Raw genomic sequence first — 17,444 nt, 5'->3', positions numbered from 1 at the left:
CAAAAAGCTGAAAAAGGCAGAGCAATTTTGTGTATTTTTAAGACAATCAGAATTTTAAAAATGTAAAATAACCCAAAATATCACTGTCTTGGTCACAAAAGCAAAAGCAAAGTTTGTGGGGAATAATAGCCATTTTCTATACTTTTGAGGCATAAGCAATTAGGAAATAACACTTACTACCCAGGAACAAAAATTGTGTTACATAGTGTTATTGATACTAACAGAATAACGCTGTGGATTGCTACTGGCATGTATTTAACATATCTCTCTCTATATACATATGTACAGTATATTAAGGATTCTTACCCCTAATCATAATGCAGAGATATCAAAGGCTACGATTTGGCCGTAGCAGCGACTATATTTTGGAGGTACTGCTTCAGCGCTACGTTGAAGGGGTATGTATAATACTACGATTTTAAATAAATAAATATATAATGGATACTCCCTGAACGTTTAGGAAATATTATTTCAATACCATGTTGTGTGTATGTGTTTTTTTATAATGAATTAATGGTTCGTAGTACTGTAATTCACTGACAGTTTATTGTGGCATTGACATACTAAAATCTCTGAGCCGGGTTGCTTAGTAACCGATTTAGAAACTGAAACTGCTGCACAAAACTCTAAACAGTTGTTTTTATATTACCAAATTGATCTATTACATCATTATATTGCACATTGTGCTTCTAAAGACCCTGTGCTTGCACTGTATTTTTTTTCTGAAAAAACAAAAACTAAAAACAAATTACTAGCAGTATACCGGTAGTGTTTAATGCAAAACCCTATAAACCCAAAATTTATACATGAATACAAATATACCTGTACCTCCAAATAATAGTTGATGTCTGTTTATCACGGGATGAGATGGGACGGGATTTATTTTGACAGGACAGAATGGTACATGAATTTTAAAAAAATTACGGGATGGGACAGGACTGGAAATGATTACTCTTTCATGAGATGGGATGGGACAGGAACATTTTTGACAGGGCAGGATGGGACAGGACTGAAGTTTCATTCCCATGTCATTCTCTACAGGTCACGCGCTGCCTGAATACAGTCCCGGCGGACCTGGCTAAGACAAGTCAACACAACAATAATAAACATTTGGATACATTTATTCAAATAAGGCACTGAAGACAACCAATAAAAACACAGACAGAAAACAACCAATAAACGCCACACAAGACACACATGCACATAGTCCAGAGGTCACACCCACCAGCATCTTGCCTGAATGCGCTGTTCCAGTGCTTTCTTCAGCTGATGGTAAACACAATTAGAGAATGATCAGTTATATTGCTTAAAATACAAATATATTAACTAATACAGGTTATTAATTAAGAACAGAGATAAGTGGTTTGTTTTTGGCATGGGATAAATAAAATAGGTATATAGAAACACCATTAAATGTATTTTATAAAAGCTTATGTTATTTGATGTTAAGTAAGCTTCCAATGTTGTTACTAATGACTATCACACATCTGGAGTTTGTACTATATATATATATATATATATATATATATATATATATATATATATATATATATATATATATATATATATATAATTATACAGTCACCTCCAAAATTATTGGCACACTTGATAAAGATGAGCAAAAGAGACTATAAAATAAATAATATCAGTACTGAGCTATATTGTAATTTTCCAACATGTGGAATATATTTGACTTTATTAATGATTCAATGTAATCAACCAAAATTACACATTTCTCAAATTATATATTTATTTCCAAAAAAAAATGAAGTGTCACAATTATTGGCACCCTTGTTTTCTGTACTTTGTGCACCCTCCCCTTGCAACTATAATGTTTAATGAGATTGGAGAACACATTGGGAGAGATCTTAGACCATTCCTCCATACAGAATCTTTCCAGATCCTTGATATCCTTCGGTCTGCGCTTATGGACTGCCCTCTTCAATTGAAACCACAGGTTTTCAATGGGGTTCAAGTCCGAAGACTGAGATGGCCATTGTAAAATGTTGATTTTGTGGTCAATTAACCATTTGTGGATTTTGATGTGTGCTTGGGGTCATTGTCTTGCTGGAAGATCCACTTGCGCCCAAGTTTCAGCCTCCTGGCAGAGGCAACCAGGTTTTTGGCTAAAATGTCCTGGTACTGGGTAGAGTTCATGATGCCATTGACCTTAACAAGGGCCCCAGGATCAGTGGAAGCAAAACATCCCCATAACATCAAAGATCCACCACCATATTTTACAGTAGGTCTGAGGTTCTTTTCTGCACACGCATCCTTCTTTCGACGCCAAACCCACTGCTGGTGTGTGTGGCCAAAGAGCTCTATTTTTGTCTCATCTGACCATAGCACCCGGTTCCAATCGAAGTGCCAATGCCCTTTAGCAAACTCCAGGCGCTTATGTTTGTTGGTTGCTCTCAATAAAGGCTTTTTTCTGGCAACCCTTCCAAATAGCCTATTGGCATGGAGGTGGCGTCTAATTGTAGATTTGGAGACTTGGTGACCCCAAGATGCAACCAAGTTCTGTAATTCTCCAACTGTGGTCCTTGGATTTCCCTTTGCCTCCCGAACCATCTGCCTCACTGTGCATGGGGGCAAGATACACTTGCGTCCTCTACCAGGCAAGTTTATCACTGTTCCAGTGGTTTTGAACTTCTTAATTATTGCCCTAATAGTGGTAAGTGGTATATTTAGTTTTTTAGCTATTGTTTTGTACCCACTGCCTGATTTATGAAGGTCAACAACCATTTGTCTCTTTTCATTTGTGAGTTGTGAGTGCCTTTCCCCATGGTGATGGATGACAAATGGATTTCATATGCGTGTTACCAAATTTTATACCCCAGTGAAACAGGAAGCCATGGAAGGCCACAATACAGTTCCTTAAGACTGAGATTAACTTAAAGAAGTAGAATGTTAATGCAGATTTAATTTTGTTTGATTTTATTTATAAGAATCTTTAGGGGTGCCAATAATTCTGACACCTATCTTTTTGAGAAAATGTTTTATTACTTGTTAATAAAAAAAACTTTTTCTCTGAGCAATTGTATTATGAATAAAAGAATATGGTTTTCCCATATATTTGAGCATAAAATATAGCTCATTACCTGTGTTGTTTATTTTATACAGCCTTTTTTGCTCATCTTTATCAAGGGTGCCAATAATTTTGGAGGTGACTGTATATATATATAGGTATGTGTTTGGGTAAAATGAACATTTTTGTTTTATTCTATAAACTACTGACAACATTTCTCCCAAATTCCAAATAAAAATATTGTCATTTAGAGCATTTATTTGCAGATAATGATGACAACTGGTCAAAATAACAAAAAAGATGCAGTGTTGTCAGACCTCGAATAATGCAAAGAAAATAAGTTCATATTCATTTTTAAACAACACAATACTAATGTTTTAACTTAGGAAGAGTTCAGAAATCAATATTTGGTGGAATAACCCTGATTTTCAAGCACAGCTTTCATGCGTCTTGGCATGCTCTCCACCAGTCTTTCACATTGATGTTGGGTGACTTTATGCCACTCCTGGCGCAAAAATTCAAGCAGCTCGGCTTTGTTTGATGGCTTGTGACCATCCATCTTCCTCTTGATCACATTCCAGAGGTTTTCAATGGGGTTCAGGTCTGGAGATTGGGCTGGCCATGACAGGGTCTTGATCTGGTGGTCCTCCATCCACACCTTGATTGACCTGGCTGTGTGGCATGGAGCATTGTCCTGCTGGAAAAAACAATCCTCAGAGTTGGGGAACATTGTCAGAGCAGAAGGAAGCAAGTTTTCTTCCAGGACAACCTTGTACTTGGCTTGATTCATGCCAAAGCTGCCCGATTCCAGGCTTGCTGAAGCAACCCCAGATCATCACCGATCCTCCACCACATTTCACAGTGGGTACGGGACACTGTGGCTTGTAGGCCTCTCCAGGTCTCCGTCTAACCATTAGACGAGCAGGTGTTGGGCAAAGCTGAAAATTTGACTCATCTGGGGGTGCTTCAGCAAGGCTGGAATCGGGCAGATTTGTATTTGTGAAGGACGCATGAATCAAGCCAAGTACAAGGTTGTCCTGGAAGAAAATTTTCTTCCTTCTGCTCTGACAATGTTCCCCAACTCTGAGGATTGTTTTTTCCAGCAGGACAATGCTCCATGCCACACAGCCAGGTCAATCAAGGTGTGGATGGAGGACCACCAGATCAAGACCCTGTCATGGCCAGCCCAATCTCCAGACCTGAACCCCATTGAAAACCTCTGGAATGTGATCAAGAGGAAGATGGATGGTCACAAGCCATCAAACAAAGCCGAGCTGCTTGAATTTTTGCGCCAGGAGTGGCATAAAGTCACCCAACATCAATGTGAAAGACTGGTGGAGAGCATTTTACCCAAACACATACCTATAAATAGTAAAACCAGAGAAACTGATAATTTTGCAGTGGTTTCTTAATTTTTTCCAGAGCTGTATATAATATATATATATATATATATATATATATATATATATATATATATATATATATATATACACATACACACACACACACACGTCATCCATAACTACACCACAATCAATGGAAAAATATGTGGTAAATGTCACAGGATGGTTTGCGTGGTGACATCAGACCAGGAAGTAGCGTAGGGAGTGATGAAGTGCTGCTGCGCAGATTTAATAAACAAACCTTTAAACAAAACAAAAGCACTGTGACAAAACAAATAGACAAACAAAACACTGACAAACAATACAAACAGTGCAAGACGTGCGCATGCAGTATAACAGCCTGGTTTCTAGTTAACAAAACAAAAAATTGGCTAACAAATGCAAATAAATTGTAACAACTAAATATAAATCTCATAAAAATCCATATTAAGTATTTGAGCAATGTTTCGTTTGGCTGACTTATCCACTAAATCAAATTCAGGTTGAGTAACTCGTTTAAAGTGGAGCTTGACTGGCTTCAAAAGGTGTTAAAAAAAATGAATTGCCAAGTCAAATAAGCTCTGCCTCTCTTTCCATCGGGAGTGCCTGCTCTTCAGAGGATGGGATTAGCTGCTCATGGCTGGTAAATTGAGGTTGGTGAATAGTGACCTTTTTGTTTCCACTGTACGGAGGGAGGATTGTGAGGAGAGTCTGTAAAGCCCCAGACGGCTCTGGCTGAAACAGTCACAATCCTGTGAGCACCCTAACTCCTTCCAGGAGTGCTAACTACACGTTTCATTTCTAAACTAATAAACTGGACGGCTAAGCCGTTTACCAGCATCAAACATGTATACTCTTGAAATATAAACACAGCACCTTTTCTTTGTTCCAGCTCCCTGGTAATCTCTCTCTCTCTGATGGAGCTCTGGGTTCTCTTTTTATAGGACGTGGCTGCTCCCAATTAGCACCAATTATTCCAGTTGTAAACTGTTCAGAATCGTGTAACAACCAGCATCAATTCCTGGTCTGTACTCTGAAAAGCCCTCCCAATCTCAATCCGTGAAAAACATAAGCAACAAACCCGAGTTAGCACAAATCTTGGTAACGTTATCTATGTAGTTCAAGAATATTGGTACACAGGGTCTCTGACTAGAATAGACAAATCCACACTCACTAGATAATGAAGATCAATACACAAATGCGTTGAAACCACTTGATAGCTGGTCAATTCATTTACATTCACATTTAAAAAATGTGCCGATTGTGCATTGTGTGAATAGGGAACTGTTTACTTTGACAGAATATAGTAAATATTTATAAAAATATATATATATATTTTATTTTTTTAGAAATGCAGTATTATATAAGTTGATCAAATAAGACATATGTTATACGGATAACCTTGTTCCTACACCATGTTGGTAATCAGTACTATTAGGAGATAATTATAACAAATGATAAGGTCCAATCCTTTGATTTTACTAACGCCAAGGAAGATCAGGTCGTGTCTTGATTTGAAAGAGATTGGTCTCCCCAGGGAAATCAACCCAGGTCAAATTTATGATTGCAAATATGGATACATTCAAAAGCAAATTAAGTCTAAATGGCTACATGAAAAATATGGGTAATATAACTCAAGTTGGTTCTTTATTTGCAGCTTGATTTGAATCAAATTGAATTTCAGAAGGTTGCATCCAAATGAGCATCTTAATTAATGAGACAAAAAGTATAAAGAACTACTAACCACAGCGTGGCGTTTTATGCTAAGCAATTGAATTAATTTTAGAATACATTGTAGAGTCAAATCAAAGCCCATCATAGCCTGCTGTGGCTCCTTTCTGTGTCCATTAGTTTGCAAATTAATGAAGGAACTTTCTGTACAATTTCTTTTTTTATGAAAAAAGGCTCTGAAAAATATGTTACAAATTAAAGTAAATTGGCATGTACCCTGCAGTATTGTAAGGTGTCTTTTTTTTCCTCGTTAACTGTATGTACTTTCAAGCAAGGTTAGAGGAAGTCTAAAACTACAGTACTGTTAACTAAAGAAACAAATACATGTAAACTACGAGAAAATGTAACAAACAAACAGCAAAGAATGATAGTGTCAGTACATGGATGTAGAGATGGCAGATCTACTGCTTTGAAGCTTGCAGATTTAAGTCAGGTTTTGAGAATTGCTTCAGTGGAGAGCCATGGCTCTGTGGCAGTAATGCACAGAACAGCACCTCATTCTGCTCTGCCATGTGGTATACAAGCAGAACACTCAAGTGTCACTACAAAATGCAAAAGAGCTGAAAAAACTGGGTTTGATTTCACTCTATAAAAAGCCTTGTTCTTATTCAAACACAGCAGGATGAAATCATGCAGTCTGACACTGGATACCAAAGAAGCAACACACACTGCATTCAAATGAATGAACACGGCTGCGTCTTTTTAAAGGTGGTACTATGTGTTATTCTTTAAAATTAACTAAACATGCATGTTTCTCCCTTTTATAAATCAGCAATCAGTAGGATTTAATGTTGGTGGTTCTGATGCTGTCAGGCTAATGTGACCCCAGAAACAGATGAGGGATCTGTTGTATTGATCTCAACAGTGATTGATCCAAACACTCTAACATTGATGAACCGTCAGCACGGGTAGAGAATCTGGAACCGGGAACCCGTCGTGAAAAGCACCCGGTTACCCGGGTAATAATAACATAACGTTAAAAAAAACACAAATATTCATGTTTTAAGTGCACGACACATATTTAAATGCTATATAGTACACATACATAAGAACATAAGAACGTTTACAAACGAGAGGAGGCCATTCAGCCCATCTTGCTTGTTTGGTTGTTATTATTATTATTATTATTTATTTCTTAGCAGACGCCCTTATCCAGGGCGACTTAAGCAAATACAAATACATTCAAGTGTTACAATATAAGTCATACAATAAGAACAAGAAATACAATAATTCTCAAGTGTGACAAACCACAATTCAATAATACAGCAGATAATAGTGAAAGTTACATCAGGATATGATTAAATAGTGATAGTTACATCAGGATATGATTAAGTACAAAATACTACAGATTAAACACTTGGCAGATTACAATATTCTGAGGTACAGGATTAAATGCAGTAAAATAGGGGGCAGATAAGAGCAAAATAAAGCATATTTAAATGAAGGGTGATAGTGTCCCAGGATACAACAGAGGAGTTCTACAGGTGCTGTTTGAAGAGGTGAGTCTTAAGGAGGCGCCGGAATGTGGTCAGGGACTGGGCAGTCCTGACATCTGTAGGTAGGTCGTTCCACCACTGCGGAGCAAGGGTGGAGAAGGAGCGGGCTCGGGAGGCAGGGGAGCGTAGCGGAGGTAGAGCCAGTCTTCTAGTGCAGGCGGAGCGGAGAGGTCGAGTGGGGGTGTAGGGAGAGATGAGGGTCTGGAGGTAGCTGGGTGCAGTCTGATCAAGGCATCTGTAGGCTAGTACAAGAGTCTTGAACTGGATGCGAGCGGTGATCGGGAGCCAGTGGAGCGAGCGGAGTAGTGGAGTAGCGTGGGCGAAGCGAGGTAGAGAGAACACCAGGCGAGCAGCAGAGTTCTGGATGAGCAGCAGAGTTCTGGATGATAGTTGTTAGTAGCTTATTGATCCCAGAATCTCATCAAGCAACTTCTTGAAGGATCCCAGTGTGTCAGCTTCAACAACATTACTGGGGAGTTGGTTCCAGACCCTCACAATTCTCTGTGTAAAAAAGTGCCTCCTATTTTCCGTTCTGAATGCCCCTTCATCTAATCTCCATTTGTGACCCCTGGCCCTTGTTTCTTTTTTCAGGTCAAAAAAGTCCCCTGGGTCGACATTGTCTATACCTTTTAGGATTTTGAATATTTGAATCAGATCTCCGCGTAGTCTTCTTTGTTCAAGACTGAATAGATTCAATTCTTTCAGCCTGTCTGCATACAACATGCCTTTTAAACCTGGGATAATTCTTGCTCTTCTTTGCACTCTTTCTAGAGCAGCAATATCCTTTTTGTAACGAGGTGACCAGAACTGAACACAATATTTTAGGTGAGGTCTTACTAATGCATTGTAAAGTTTTAACATTACTTCCCTTGATTTAAATTCAACACTTCTCACAATATATCCGAGCATCTTCTTGGCCTTTTTTATAGCTTCCCCACATTGTCTAGATGAAGACATTTCTGAGTCAACATAAACTCCAAGGTCTTTTTCATAGATTCCTTCTTCAATTTCAGTATCTCCCATATGATATTTATAATGCACATTTGTATTGCCTGCATGCAATACTTTACACTTTTCTCTATTAAATGTAATTTGCCATGTGTCTGCCCAGTTCTGAATGCTGTCTAGATAATTTCGAATGACCTTTGCTGCTGCAACAGTGTTTGCCACTCCTCCTATTTTTCTGTCATTTGCAAATTTAACAAGTTTGCTTACTATACCAGAATCTAAATCATTAATGTAGATTAGGAATAGCAGAGGACCTAATACTGATCCCTGTGGTACACCACTGATTACCTCGCTCCATTTTGAGGTTTCTCCTCTAATCAGTACTTTCTGTTTTCTACATGTTAACCACTCCCTAATCCATGTGCATGCATTTCCTTGAATCCCTACATCATTCAGTTTGAGAATTAATCTTTTATGCGGGACTTTGTCAAAAGCTTTCTGGAAATCTAAATAAACCATGTCGTATGCTTTGCAATTATCCATTGTCAATGTTGCATCCTCAAAAAAGTCAAGCAGGTTAGTTAGACACGATCTCCCTTTCCTAAAACCATGCTGACTGTCTCCCCAGGATATTGTTACCATATGGGTAATTTTCCATTTTAGATCTTATTATAGTTTCCATAAGTTTCCATATAATAAAAGTCAGGCTTATTGGTCTGTAGTTACCTGGTTCGGTTTTGTCTTCCTTTTTCTGGATCGGTATTACGTTTGCAATTTTCCAGTCTGTCGGTACAACCGCTGTGTCAAGAGACTGTTGCATGATCTTGGTTAGCGGTTTGTAAATAACTTCTTTCATTTCTTTGAGTACTATTGGGAGGATCTCTGTGTTAATCTACATGATTACTATGAGAAAGACATTGCTAGCACACTTGACATGCGCCACAAATTAAGTTTGTGAGTAATGTTTTTCTCATGCTAATTTCTTTTTGTACTTTGCACCTTACGCATTTTGGAGTGCGTCTGCTTTTTCTTAGTTGATCTGCTTCATTAAAATAAAATAAAATGTTTCCCAATACTCACAATACTGTATGTGTTTATTCATTTTTAAATAAAGTCTACTTATTTGTTATTTTTGGTAAGAATCTATATCTGCACAATAACTGCAGATAAAGCATTCTGTGTTGGAAGCCACACGGTTATTATTATTATGGATCACAGAGCTATTATTAACATGAACCCAACAGGATGTGTTTTGTTTCCGATTTAGTTCCTCAGAAGACTAGTCACTGCAGTTATTATTATTGAGGTGTACTTGCTGCTCGCTGTGTTATTGTTTTCTGTAAAACCTTGATATCCTGTCAGTTAAGAAAAGGCTTCATGCAAAGCCAGTTTAACACTGTCTTTATTATGCCGGCCAGAGACCAGCTCTTACAACTGCATTGTCATGTTTTCTACATTTTCTTTAAATTCTCAAATTAATAAAATTGATGCCCGGGTAGTAAAAAGAGACCCGGGTCGGGTAATTTAAAACCTGACGGGCACCTGGGTTTTCAGGTAAACCTTATTTTACTGTATTTAAATTTTTGGTATTTTTAATTGTTTGGCAGATCTAAATGTTACGTATGCTGGGTTACAGTGCAACAAAAAAATATTTTTGTATAGTGAAATATTGTAAAAATAATATTATCATATAGTGGTGTATACTGTATTTAATATTACATTTTATACAAAGTTCAAAGTCATTTCAGTCTATTGAGCACAGATAGATAGCTAGTCATTCTTTATACCATGACAACACAATTCCAACCCAAACCTGAGTTTGAGATGGACCTACAGAAGGGCTTCTCATTTTAATTAAATAAGCAACATGCCCAGGTAGCTTTGCACGGATACCTGTCAGACAATAAATCAGAAAGTCTGTGTCTGTACTTCACAGGGATTTAAGAAGCTTTGCAACAGGACTGCCTACAGCATTACCATTCTGTAAATGAACATGTCTGAGGGGATATTATTCATTCCAATCACAGACCCCACAATATTCAAGAATACATTAAGCTAAGCCTTGTAATTCAAATATATTTCATAAAACATCAAAGCTGCACAGTTTGAAATTGTTATTCTAGAACATCGTTTCATGATTGTAAAGCTGTGCAAAGATTCAGGAAGGGAACTACACAATAAATACACCTGCAAACATGACTGACAGGCTTGTGTAACCATCACCAAAAGACATGACACAGGGAGATAACTCAAACTATCAATCCTGCATGAGGTTTCAAAAGACATGACACAGGGAGATAACTCAAACTATCAGTCCTACATGAGGTTTCAAAAGACATGACACAGGGAGATAACTCAAACTATCAATCCTACATGAGGTTTCAAAATCCCTCAAGATCAGAGCCTGTTGCTCTAGAAACACATGGCTACACAAGAATGAAATGATAACCACAAGCAACAAAAGCACTTTCACTGATTCCAGTATGTAACACAATTTTTGTTCCTGGGTAGTAAGTGTTATTTCCTAATTGCTTTTGCCTCAAAAGTATAGAAAATGGCTATTATTCCCCACAAACTTTGCTTTTGTGACCAGGACAGTGATATTTTGAAATTTACCTATTTCCAATGAGAAAACGGGCAAATTTGTGTCTTTTCGTTCACATAAAGTCAGAAAAAAACAACATATGAATCCAAATTAACATGTGTTTATACTACAGTAATACAAAAATGACTACAAAAGATTTAGAAGTGAGTAGTTTTTGAGATTTACAATTATACTGTAAATCACTTTCACGAATCAGCCCCCAAATGTAGTCTCCCATCATGTTCTCGTTATACTGTCCTTGGTAGCGGCGTTCAAAGTCCAGTATATCCTGGTGGAAGCGCTCGCCTTGCTCCTCCGAGTACGCTCCCATGTTCTCCTTGAATTTATCAAGATGAGCATCAAGGATATGGACTTTGAGGGACATCCTACAGCCCATTGTGCCGTAGTTCTTCACCAGAGTCTCAACCAGCTCCACATAGTTTTCGGCCTTGTGATTGCCCAGGAAGCCCCGAACCACTGCGACAAAGCTGTTCCAAGCCGCTTTCTCCTTACTAGTGAGCTTCTTGGGGAATTCATTGCACTCCAGGATCTTCTTTATCTGTGGTCCGACGAAGACACCGGCTTTGACCTTTGCCTCAAACAGCTTAGGCAAGAAGTCTTGAAGGTACTTGAAGGCTGCCGACTCCTTATCTAGAGCTCTGATAAATTGTGCAGTGGTGGCATCAGCACCTTCCGGGGGTCCACCAGTGGCTCCCACTTGACGTTGTTCCTCCCCACAGAGAACTCGGTCCGCTTGGAAGGGTCCACCATGCAGAAGTAGCAGTTGCTTGAGTGGTCAGTGGGTTCCCGCCAAATTCTTGGGATAGCGAACTTCATGGCTCTCTTTTCCCCTATGTACCATCCTACAAAAATACATTTATTTCACCTATGACTAATGTGTAAGAGATTCTCGCAAAATTTTTCATATATGATATATTTTTTCAATAACATTGAAAATTGTAAAACATTTTAAAATTAAAAACTTTTACAATTTAAAAAATTTTAACAAATTTTATAACATAAAATTCCGAGCAACAATTGTCCATCTTACCTTCCAGAGTTTACCTTCTTAGCAGATGCTTCCACAGAGTACTTTTTTGCTCTTGTCTTGATAAATTGGCCGCAGACATAGCAAAATGCGTCTGCCGGATGCTTGCAGCCTCTTGATGCCATCTCAGAAAAATGCAGATATGTATCCACTTAGGCAGCTGGAACTAAACTGAACTGGTGGGATTAAGGCCCCTGTATTTATACTACTATTTATATTACTGGAAAGTTCTAGAAAGTTCTAGAAGTTACTCCAAGTTTACTCAGCACTGAATCTATCTGGAATGTTCTGGAAAATAGGTAAATTTCAAAATATCACTGTCCTGGTCACAAAAGCAAAGTTTGTGGGGAATAATAGCCATTTTCTATACTTTTGAGGCATAAGCAATTAGGAAATAACACCCAGGAACCAAAAAAAAAAAAAGTGTTATACGGTGTTCTCAAAGTTTATGACCACTTTGCATTACAGTTTCTAACCCAATATGTTTTGTTCAAGGTAATATAATTATATTTTCCAGTCAAAGACATTATAAACTGAATGTATGGTTGCACTTTCAGCTTTAAAGTGTGAAGAGGCACAGTACGGAGCATTGCCCTTCTTAATACTCAGCAATGAAATGGTAAAACCAAAGGACTTCTCTAACCCTAACCCAAACCCTCTCGTGTTTCTGTTCTACAGCTTGATGACACTAGTATATAACCCTGATTTACCATGGATAACAGAACAGAATTATACATCACAGCTAAATATAGTTATACCATGTGTGAAAATGAAACAGCCCATGGGTTAACCAATGGTACCACGGCTAACTTAATGAACAGGTCCATATCAAATAAACACAAACCAGCTAATAAAAATAGCAGCAATTAACAGTGTTGCTTGTATTAATAATAATGACAAGACAAATCTCTCCAGTTTGTCAAGCCCAGCGAATGTGTGGTATTTAATCAGTGTAGTGTTCACATGTTTTCAAAGTCTGACTTATACTATACCTTGCTAGGGCTACCATCATGGTTAATTGGAATCCAACCATTTGTAAGCCTTTCAATTTCAACCCTTTGTCACTGTCTTTGTTCTATCAGCGGATCCTGCACCCTTTTACAGAGGAGTAGAGAAAGTGTAGAAACTTTAACAGGGAGTTAGTTATACAGTTCATGGAAAAGGAAAATAATGTTCTTGGTTATCTTATATTCTTAAAATGAAAAACAAAACAACCTTTGTCTTAAATCTAAAAGTTATACAAAACTACACATATCTTCATCAGTATATGATAAAAAGTGTTTATTTTACAACTCAGTGGATAAGGGGTTACAGTAATGATGTCCTATAATGCACATTTCCCAGATTCGTGGTACAGTATGCAAAGTGCCCCTTCCATGACTCCAGTGATGCCATTAAAATGCTTTCCGTCAGACACTGATACATACAAAACAGTGACCCGTCTCTCTTCTTCCACTGGCGTGCCTTCTTGGATCGTGCCTGATAACAGCACATCAACACTCTTCTCTTCACCATTAGGGCACATTTTCTCAATGCCAGAGAAGTGATCTTAATGCCTGATTGTTACACACTGCATCAGATGGCTGCTGGCATTAACTCCCCATTCCTGGCAGGGGTTGTTCAGAATTATATCAGCTGTAATCTATCATTTCTGTACCGTCCCCCGTCCCCCGGATCATGGCACAAGTGCATGTTAAAGTAATATCACTTATCTATCTATCTATCTATCTATCTATCTATCTATCTGTCTGTCTGTCTGTCTGTCTGTCTGTCTGTCTATCTATCTATCTATCTATCTATCTATCTATCTATCTATCTATCTATTTTTCTATCTATATACCTATTGGTTAATAAAGAATAATGTTTAAAATAATGTTTTTGATCTCTTCAAAGAAATGAGTACAAATTGAATATAACACTCAAACAGCAAGCCCTTTAAACCATCATACGATCAGTGTCTTCAAAGGCATGTCAATATATATTTTTTTGCTGTTTACAATGAGAGAAAACAAAAGAAAATGACCTTCACTTCAGCATCCTCCCAAGTTTCCACTCAGGTTGACTGAGAGTTCACCATACTTTCACACAGTGCACTCAGACAATCCCTGATTTGACCTGATTCCCCGAGCACAGCCACGTCAAGCTTTACGATGAACATATGCAATGCACAGGCTTTAACTGGGGTGTCCAGTGTTTAGTACAACAGCATTCTGCTTAAGCCACCTAATAGGGTTTTGTGATGGGGTGCTAGCTCGCCCCTATAAATTTGTGTTTGTTATTGTTGTTAGTTTTACTGTTTTCATTATGTTTTTTGTGATTCTTGTTTTGGTTTGGATCAGCAGGGAGGGGGTTAAGTTCCTCCCTGTGAAAATGCATGTGAGAATGTGGCTGGAGCCTTAAGTGCTTAATTGTTAATTATTAGTTAATTGGGCTCCAGCCACAGAGTATAAAGGGCAGGCGAAACCCTTTGTGTAAGGGGGTTTTCTGTTTGGGAGTGGTGGGTTTTGGGGAGTTTTGTGTTTGGAAGGAGGGAGTGTTTTGTTTGAAAAGCCTTGGAACCTGACCATTTATTTTGTAAGTTTTCACGTGTATTATTTGTATTTGAACCTTTTTGTTGGCCCTTGTGCCTATTTATTTGATTATTTTTTGTTTAATAAAGATCATTATTTTGCCCCTTTCACTGTCTCTGAGCCTCAAACCTCTGTCATCCTTCCACAGGTTTGCTCTCAGTTGTTCTGTTCTTCAACCCAACCCACCCTGTCTCCAACAGGTACACTTGATAAAGAACTTGGACTGAGTCTCAACCTGCAGTCAAGATCAATAAATAAATCGGCAGCCCCATCGGATTAACAGTGAAGAAACCAGGTCAGAGAGAGAGCTAGAGCACACTCCTGCAAGGGTATTTAGCATAAACATTATCTACAGGATACAATCTACTGGTTTAGTTTGGGAAAGCATGAGAAATCAGAAAGATTGGGAAACCATTTTCATCCCTCCTGGTTGCAGGACTATCACTCATTGTCTGATTCTGCTTAGTGTGATCAAGGTCTTCTCATTCATTGTTTGTTTTTCTTATCAGAGGCTTAAAGAGCTTTGTAATACAATATTGCTTAAAGGAGTGAAACCAATATATTAAAATCTTGCAGGAAATACATTAATATAGCTAATTAAAGTGTGACAAGCAAAGAACCAAAGATTTCATCCCAATAAAACCAGTGAGAAGTTTGCTTGTTCTTATAAATCCTTTAGGCTGTCAATCATTTAAATATATTTTGTAGCTTTGCCATGTGTGACGAACTCATTATCATGGAAAATAACTTAATTTCCAACCAGATGGTTTCTACTAAATTGTTTCTGAATGGTCAAATACGCTTCTAAAACGGGTTCAACAGAATCTCATCTAGATATTACTTCATGTCTTCATGGTTGTAAATGACACCCCTTGTGTGCTTGTAAATACAGTCTGGTTGTTAATCAGGACTCGTAAATGACTTAATTACATTGACATCTACTATGCTTCGGTAGTGACCGCTCATGGACATTTCATTAAACACCAGTCATGGTATTGTGGCTTCTTATGACTGCACAACAGAGGAATGGGAACATGGTCAGTGATCCATTCATTTGTCTGAAAGGCTCATCAATCCAGACATCATTGTCATAATCAAGAGTCTGGTACATTTCCATCTCAGAGTGCTTGTCACATTGGAAAAGCACGTAGAGGTGCTCAGTCATGTTCCTCGAGCTGATTACTGACTGTCAACAGGGAATGGCAGGGCCAGGCTGACTGCACTCTATTCTAATAAAGATTCAGATCAAACTGGCTCATCTCTAAGAATTAGGTCTGCTTAATGGCAGGACAACAAATCTCCAGGTACAAATGGAGCTGCTTGTCATGCTTGGCAGCAGCCAGAGGTACAAAGTGTATACAAGTGTTCAAGAAGGTGACCATGGAAGAGTTACTGCCACCACGGTCAAGCGTGTGTGTTCTCTTGTCATCTTCTGTATTCGCTCTTTGGATGACCTCTGTGACACCTTGTGACAGAGATCGAATGATTCTTAGTGTTAGATCTCCCTCCCAACCTGCGAGGCAGCTGCATAAAGGGAACAGAATACCCTGCACTAAATGGCATGACAGGTTATTCCCAGGGTTAGGTGGAAGTCGGACATCTAGAAAGGGGGCAGAGCTACGGTACATGAAACCAATGACCCAGACAGGAAATTACATGGGATCCACGGATTGGAGGAGCAGATGCACTCGTTGACCAAGGGGTCATGGGTGACGTTATAAAAAGGGGACTGTAGCAGGACGATTGCCCTGCACGTGTGTATTTAGTGTTGGTGTAATTTGTATGGGGAAATGGGTTTATTGTGTGTCGTTTTTGGAGTTGATTTGTTTGATTGAATTATTGTTTTACAGACGGGCACTCGATTGAGACTTGCTGCCTGCTAGGCTTGGTTGAGGGGAAGGGCAGCAAGTGATTGGCTGGGCTGGACCTCAATCAGCAGGTGGGCGGGTCTTGACCGAGTGTCCGTCGGTTTAAAAACATCCGCGGGAGATGGTTCGGGGCGACTGCAACACCATGTCAGAGGGGAGCGAAGTACACTCAGGAGGAGAGGGTCCGCTCTGCAGGAACGACAGCTACGCAACCCTGAGACTGCAAGCGGTGCTTGTGCAGGCAATGCCCAGCCAAGACCGTATGAAGCAGCACGAGTCGTTGTATGGATACCGGCTCATCAGTAGGTTAGTTAGGGGATAGTGATCCCATGTGATGTATAACGAGGGTTACGTAGTGTAGCCGGTTCCTGGAGCGGGACGCCTCGTTTTAAGGCTAGCGCTCACCCTCTGGGGCACCTTTTATTTGTAGTTTTTGTACTGTGCTTTATTTTGCCTTTTGTACAGCTTGCTGTATGTGTCCTCTGTGCGTTACCATGGCTGGTAACATCACATGACCACCTTTACTTTCATTTCTGTTTGTATTTGTGACAGGGTCTTCCTCATGTCACGCGTGTGGGTAGCCGCTGTTCAAGCATACAGAGAGACAGACGTGGTGGTGTTGAAAACGCCGGCACAGGCGCGCAGGTTTTATTCACAAACAAACAAACAGAAAACGAAAGTAAAATAAAGATGGTCATGTGACGTTACCAGCGATGGTAACGCACAGAGGACTAGTACATCAAGCTGTACAAAAAGTGCAAAATAAAACACAATACCACAAACTATAAA

Source organism: Acipenser ruthenus, chromosome 16 (genome assembly GCF_902713425.1).
Source record: "Acipenser ruthenus chromosome 16, fAciRut3.2 maternal haplotype, whole genome shotgun sequence".
Taxonomy (NCBI): domain Eukaryota; kingdom Metazoa; phylum Chordata; class Actinopteri; order Acipenseriformes; family Acipenseridae; genus Acipenser; species Acipenser ruthenus.
This window is presented reverse-complemented; position numbering follows the sequence as displayed.